The 6,000-nt window shown below is 38.3% G+C and overlaps 1 protein-coding gene across 2 annotated transcripts in view; it reads right to left on the bottom strand.

Moving 5' to 3' along the window:
* RNF169 (ring finger protein 169) overlaps positions 1-6,000 on the bottom strand; it is a 120,584-nt gene that overhangs the window by 3,832 nt on the left and 110,752 nt on the right. The window lies entirely within an intron of this gene.

Here is a 6,000-nt window from a genome sequence, read left to right as displayed (position 1 = left end):
TATTACTTAAGTATGCACCAGCACTTCACATAAGGTGCTCAATAAATAGCTGTTAAAACAAAGATGATTAAACATGGATAGCGTTCACATAAAACATTAAGGTTTATTCTTGCTGAAGAAATTTATGAGCTTACATTATAGCTATTTCTGTAATATGAGACCTATAGTTATACTATATATTTTTTAGGTAACTAAAATTGTCCTCTTGAATTATTTAATGTTATCCCTCTTTTGTTTTTAACTTTTAATGCTATATGTTAATTATACAAAATGAAATATATAAAAATGTTATCACTATGTTTACCAGAGATAATTACTGATAATTTTGTATCAATAATTATGAATATCTTTAATATTATGGTGCTGTTTATGTTTATATTTTGGTTATATAAAATATCTATAATATTCAACTGTAAAAAAAAAAACAACAACAAAAGTAGCCCACATGCTAACTAAGGGAAAAGAATGACATTCTCTTCTGTGCTCTCAAAGCCACCCACCCACCAAGAAAGACAGTTCCCTTGGGAAGCTACAGATAGGAAATGAATTGATTTATCAACAAAACATTCTAAGAACAAATGCTGTCAAAAGAGAAAGTGCTCTCCAGAGAGGCCAGTCAGTGGAAGCCCTTGTTTCCACACCAGAGCCTGCTTAAATGATGAAAGCAGAACAGAATGGCTGTTCTGCTCGTGCTTAGAGAGATGTAGGGATACTTCGCCTTCTTCCATAGGCTGGAGAGAGTGTTAAAATCACCTTTACAACAACAGCTGTTTTCCTCTTATTAGGCCCAAACCTCTCCTCAAACAATCTAAGTCAGCCAAGAAATAAATATTTAAGTACTTACAAAATACATAGCAGTGCACTGAATTTTTAATGTAGGGGGTCAAAATTAAATGCAGTCTCTTCCCTAATTCATTACATTGAGCTTCCAAAGGCCTAAATCCTGTTTTTTTAAGAGGTTTCAAGAACATGTGGTTTTTTTGTCTTACACATGCAACATTATGACTTTACAACCCAATCCAAAACCCACAGTACCTGTATTATTATATAAATCTTATTGTATAAGGATTATGTGCAAGGGACTGTCACCTACCCCACTGAGAAGTGGGGACTGTAAGTGGGAATTTTTGATTATCTTATTACTCACCTTTGTTTCCTGATCTCCAACTTGTGCCTAATCCGTGTCTGGTGAGCATAATGCCTTTACAAATGTGTGCAGTGTTATTTCCCCTGGGCTACAACTCTATTCAACAAGCAATTATACTTCCCATGCCAGTCACTGAGGAGCACGTGTAGGCACTGGAATACTGAGAAGAATGAGACCCAGTCTCCTGTGTCGTGAAGACATCAGGTCTTCAAGGAATCAGAGTCCAGTGGGGCAGGCAAACACATCATACAATACAATGAAGTGACACCCAAAAAAGTATGCCTCGGACACAGAATGGCATAAGAGAGGGAGCTATTAATGACCCGGATAGAGTGAGGACAGGGTTGGACAGCTTCCCTGTGGCACATGTAGATTGAAGGATAAATAAAAATTTGCTAGAAGTCAAGGTGGACACATAGCCATGCAGCTGATCCCAAGCAGAAATTATTTCATCGAATGATTCTATTTAGCTTTGGAATAAACACATCATCATAGCTACTAGCTACTCTTCCATAGATTTACTTTTTAAGTTTCACTGTGCCAGGATTAACTCAGAAAACTTACAAAGGAGGTAATAAGGTACATTCCCATAGTGCCTTTCCTTTCCCTATGTCCCTAGCGAAGGCTTGTCCTACCCACCTACAGTACTTTTTTTTTTTTTAACATTTATTTATTTTTGAGAGAGAGAGAGAGCACAAGCTGGGTAAGGGCAAAGAGAGGGAAGAGAGAATCCCAAGCAGGTTCCACACTGTCAGCTCAGAGTCCAACAGGAGGCTTGAAGCCACAAACTGTGAGACCACAACCTGAGCCGAAATCAGGAGTTGGCTGCTCAACCAACTCCACCACCCAGGGGCCCCTGCCCACGATGGCTTCTATTCCAGCATTTCTGTGCTAGTCCTCCCATTCAAAACCCTCGAATCCTACGTCTCGTGGCCACATCACCTTACTATACGGGTCCAGTCTGCTGAACTAATGTATGCTTATTAATAGGAGAAAGAGGTAGCCAACCTGTATCACATGTCTGCACTTTACCAAGAAAATTCAACACTGAACCTAAACAAATACTGTGAGAATTATACCAGCTAGTGGGAAATGCATTTTGAAACAGGTAGGAAACTTAGACATCATCACCCCATAAAGGCAGCTGCTTACAAATCAGCTTGTTTTGTATTTTACCTGGCATCGTATTGAAATTCACTTGCATTCCCAGAACACACACAAACTGTCAGTTGTGTAAGCCACCCAGAAGTAAACTGCATGACACTAAAATGCTGGGGTGAACAACATATACTTTGGGTCAGGAGGAATGAACATAGGGCCAGAAGAGAAGGCATTATTATTTCAAATACATGACTTGTTTGGCATCAACAGAAGAAATAGTAGTCATTTAGAGAAAAAGGTGTTCTGCTCAACATAAGAAAGAGCTTTGTAACTTTCAGTAGAGCAGTTCACTGATAGCTACCTTGGGAGATACGGAGCTCCGTATCAATAGAAGTATTTAAACTGAGTCTGGACCTATATTTGAAGGTCCAAATACTCCATTAAGAATTAGCTTAGTATAATTTAAAATTTTTTTAAATGTTTATTTATTTTGGAGCCAGAGAGACAGAGCACGAGCAGGGGAGGGACAAAGAGAAAGGGAGACACAGAATCTGAAATAGGCTCCAGGCTCTGAGCTGTCAGCACAGAACCTGATGCGGGGCTTGAACCCACAAACTGCAAGATCATTACCTGAGCTGAAGTCAGACGAACTGACTGAGCCACCCAGGTGCCCCAATATAAATTTTTAATCCATATTGTCAGCAGTAGCAGAGTCAATTTTAAAGACACTGGCTACATGCCCAAATTATCAGATGTACAAATGACAGCTACCTATTGCTGGGGGAACCTCTTCATATGCCCCCTAAATTCCATTGTAGTGAAAGAAAAGGCCCAGGGAATAAGCCACTCTCAAATATAACAAGGACACCCAAAGTAGTTTCTGACTATCTAAAATCTTTTTGGTAAACCTCTGGGGCACCCAGGTGGCTCAGTCTGCTGAGCGTCCAACTTTGGCTCAGGTCATGATCAAGTCACGAGTTCGAGCCCTGAATCAGGCTCTGTGCTTCAATTCTGTGGCTCCCTCTCTCTCTGCCCCTCCCCTGCTTATAACCTGTCTGACTCAAAAATAAATATAAACATTAAAAAAAATTTTTTAGTCTTTTTTGGTAAACCTCAGTATGGCTGAAATGGTCACTGTCTGTCTCTTCCATTCTCTTGGTCAGCTGACTTTACTAAGCACCAACTCAGTGCAAGGCATGAAAGACAGATTGATGAAAGATAATCTTTTTTTTTTTTTTTAACATTTAGTTTTGAGAGAGAGAAAGACACAGAGAGTGAGCAGGGACAGTCAGAGAGAGAGGGAGACACAGAATCAGAAGTAGGCTCCAGACTCTGAGCAAACGGTCAGCACAGAGCCTGACGCAGGGCTCAAACCCACGAACTGTGAGATCATGGCCGGAGCTGAAGTCAGCTGCTTAACCCACTGAGCCACCCAGGTGGCTCCAATGAAAGATAATCTTGACCCTTAGGCACATCCAGTCACTGAAGTCCACCCTACCATATCACAAAAGTTTTATAAGAGCAGTAATTATACACTTAAACTCTCTGGATCCAAATCTGGGTCCAATTTTATTCTTTAGTAAACGGATATCTAACTGATGTCCCAACACCATACGTGAAGAGACTATTCCTTGGTACCTTTTCTGAAAATCAACTGACCATATATATATGGGTTTATTTCTGGACTCCCAATTCTGTTCCACTGATTGATATATCTAATTCTATTTCAGTATACCACACTCTTTTTATTACTGTAGCTTTGCCATCAATTTTGAAACCAGGAAGTGTGAATGCTCTACCTTTGATCTTTTCTAGACTGTTTTGGCTATTTGGGATTCTCTGCAATTCCAATATGTGAATTTTACTATCACATGTTCATTTCTGCAAAAAAAAGGAGACTTTTAATAGGTATTAGAGTGAATCTAAAAAACATGTTGGGGAATATTGCCACATTAATAATTTTAAGTCTTCCAATCCATGAACATAGAAGGTCTTTTCCTTCATTTAAGTGTTCAACTATTTCATCAATGTTTTGTAATTTTCAGCGTGTAAGCCTTACATTTTTTGGTTAAATTGATTCCCAACCTGTTCTTTTTTTATGCTACTGTAAATAGAATTGCTTTCCTAATTACATTGTCAGAATTTCACTGCTAATGTACAGAAATGCAACTGATATTTATGTGGTTATCTTGTATCCTGTAACTTTGCTAAATGTCTTAGCTTATTTTTTTTATAATCCTAATATTTTTAGGATTTCTTATAATATCATGTCATCTGTGAACTTTTTCCTTTGCAATCTGGATGCTTTTCCCCCAAGCTTTATGAGATATAATTTTATGAGATATAATAGATAGCATACATGTAAAGTATACAATATGTTGATGATATACTTATATACTGTGAAATAACTACCAAAAGGTTAACTCCTACATCACCTCACATAATTACCGTTTCTTTTTTGTGGTGAGATCATTTAACTTCCAAGTATACTTGAGAACAACTTCCAAGAATATAATGCAGTGTTAACTATAATCACCATGCCATACATGAGATGCCCAAAACTTAACAACTGGACGTTTGTATCCTTTGACCAACATCTCCCCATTTACTCCAGCCCCTGGCAATCACGTTTCTACCCTCTTTTTCTATGAGTTTGGATTTTTAAAAGATTACACATGTAAGTGATATCATACAGTGTGTGTCTTTCTCTCTGACTTACTTCACTTAGAATAATGTCCTCGAGGTCCATCCATGTTGCTACAAATGGCAGAATTTCCTTCTTTCTCATCGCGGAACAGTATTGCACTGTGTGTGTGTATGTGTGTATACACACCACACATTTTAAATTCATCCATGGATAGGTACTCAGCCTCCACATCTTAGCTACTGTGAATAATGTTACAATTAATATGGGACTGCGAATAGCTCCTGGAGATCCTGACTGCATTTCTTTGGATATACACCCAGAAGTGGGATTATTGAATCATATCGCGGCTCTATTTTCATTTTCTGAGGCACTTCCATACTTTTTTCCATAGCGGCTATACCAGTTTACATTCCCACCGACAGTACATTTTTTTCCCACATCCTCACCAACACCTACCTCTTGTCCCCTTGAGTATAGCCATTCTAACAAGTGTGTAGTGCTACTGTGGTTTTGATTTGAATTTCCTGATGATCAGTGATGTTTTGCATCTTTTTCACGCATCTGTTGGCCACTCATATGTCTTCTTTGGGAAAAGGTTCAGTTCCTCTGCTGATTTTTTAAATGGATTGTTTGGGGGGGGTTCCTATTGAGTTGTATGAATTCCTTAAATATTTTGGATATTAACCTCTCATCAGACAGATGATTTACAAATATTTTCTCCCATCCCTCATGTTGCCTTTTAATTTTGCTGATTGTTTCTTTTGCTGTGAAAAAGATTTTTAGTTTTATGTAGCCCCACTTGTTTCTGTTTTTGCTTTTGTTTCTTGTGCTTTTAGTGTCATATTGAAAAAAATCATTGCCAAGACAATGTCAGGGAACTCTTCCCCTATGTTGTTTTTTTTCTATGTTTTCTTCTAGGAATTTTATACCTTCAGGTCTTATGTATTAAGTCTTTAACCTACTTCAAGTTAATTTTTGTGAGTGATACAAAATAGGGGTCCAATTTCATCTTGTGCATGTGATTATGCAGGTTTCCCAACACCATTTGTTGAAGAGACGACCCTTTCTCCACTGAGGATCTGGGCTCCCTCGTCTAGTATTAGTT

Source organism: Suricata suricatta, chromosome 11 (genome assembly GCF_006229205.1).
Source record: "Suricata suricatta isolate VVHF042 chromosome 11, meerkat_22Aug2017_6uvM2_HiC, whole genome shotgun sequence".
NCBI lineage: Eukaryota > Metazoa > Chordata > Mammalia > Carnivora > Herpestidae > Suricata > Suricata suricatta.
The sequence above is the reverse complement of the archived record's forward strand: the minus strand, read 5'-3'. Positions and strand labels throughout refer to the sequence as shown.